At 46.1% G+C, this 1576-nt stretch overlaps 1 pseudogene; it reads left to right on the top strand.

Annotated features, from left to right (window-relative positions):
- Positions 1–700: 700 nt before the first annotated feature.
- LOC102839121 lies at positions 701–1250 on the top strand (annotated as a pseudogene).
- The last annotated feature ends 326 nt before the right edge of the window (positions 1251–1576 follow it).

The following is a 1576-nucleotide window of genomic DNA, read 5'->3' as shown; positions in this document are numbered from 1 at the left end:
AAGGATTTACACCCTCGGAAACCCTGTACAGGGTCGCTATGGGTCGGAACCGACTCGACGGCACTTAACAACAACAACAACAAAGAAGCTCTGGTAGCGTAGAGGTTACGAATCAGGCTGTGAACCTTAGGGTCAGCAGTTTGAAACTACCAGCTGTTCTGCGGGAGAAAGATGAGGCTGTCTGCTCCCTTAAAGATTTACAGCCTCAGAAACCCTGTACAGGGTCGCTATGGATCGGAACTGACTCCACAGCACATAACAACATAACAACAGGATGGCTAAAGAAAATAATAAATGTTGGCAAGAATGCGAGGGAAATTCGGACCCTTACCCATTGCTGGTTGTAATGCAAAGGGCACAGCTATAGTGAAAATCAATATGGCAGTTCCTCAAACTTTTAAAAATAGAACTATTATGTTTCCTTGTTGTTGCTGTGTATGCTCGAGTCAGTTCCTACTCATAGCAACCTTGTATAGGGTTTATGAAAACACTTGGTGAGTTTGAACTGCCAACCTTGTAGTTAACAGTCCAGTTCTTATCCTGCAGCAACATATCAGAACACAGAGCTTCCATATGACCCAGAAATTCCGCTTCTAGGTATATACGCAGAATAATTTAAATCAGAAACTCAAACAGAGACTTGTACACCAACATTCAGGGCAGTACTACTCACAATAGCCAAAAGGTAGAAGCAATCTAAATGTCCATCAACAAGCCGCGATCACTTAGGATGCTATGAGTAGCCTGGCTCATCCTCTTCTCCAAGTTCATTGAGCTGATGGACACAGTGATTTTTATTCTCCAGAAGAAGGATGGACAGGTGACCTTCTTACATGTCTTCCATCACTCAGGACTTCTCTGGAACTGGTCGTGGGGGATTATAGTTACCCCTAGAGGAATGGGCTCTTTCCATTCCATAATAAACTCCTCTGTGCATATCATCATGCACCTGTATTATAGATTGTCTGTTCTTGGCCCTGTGGCTCAACACTACCTTGGGTGGAAAAAGCATGCCAACTATCCAGCTGATCCAGTTGTTCCTGGTCTCGTTGCACATCTCCCAGTACTACTTCACACCCAGCTGTAACTACCAGTTCCCAATCATAATCTACCTCTTCTAGATAATATGGCACCATCTTCTTTGTGCTGTTCTTCAATATCTGGTATCACTCTTACACCAAAGGCAAGCAGCTGCCTGTGCACTTCAGCAGAATGGAGCTCCAGTCATCATGAAGGTCAAGGCCAACTGAGAAATATGGCCTAGATAGTCCCCTACCTAAGTGTCACAGGACTGCACCTTAGGAAGCACGCATCAGTGTCCATCCCACCTACACATGTGACCAGCTTCTATGTTCAAGACTGAACAGGTACAGGCCCTCCCCTCCCAACAGCTTGTTCACAGGGACCACCGCCTTGCCTCATCAACTTTTCCAGGCTAGCCCCAGGGATGTGGCCTCACCGTCCTCTGTTACACCAGAGCTGGGGACTAAAAGGGCTGGACACTTACATTCCCTTCCAGCCTTAAACATGGGGGATGAACACTCTACCAGGGTCTTGTGGCCTTTTGCTTACACTG

The sequence above is a fragment of the Chrysochloris asiatica genome, unplaced genomic scaffold (genome assembly GCF_000296735.1).
Source record: "Chrysochloris asiatica unplaced genomic scaffold, ChrAsi1.0 scaffold00002, whole genome shotgun sequence".
Lineage (NCBI taxonomy): Eukaryota > Metazoa > Chordata > Mammalia > Afrosoricida > Chrysochloridae > Chrysochloris > Chrysochloris asiatica.
Note: the sequence above shows the minus strand (reverse complement) of the source record. Positions and strands in the feature narration are given on the sequence as shown.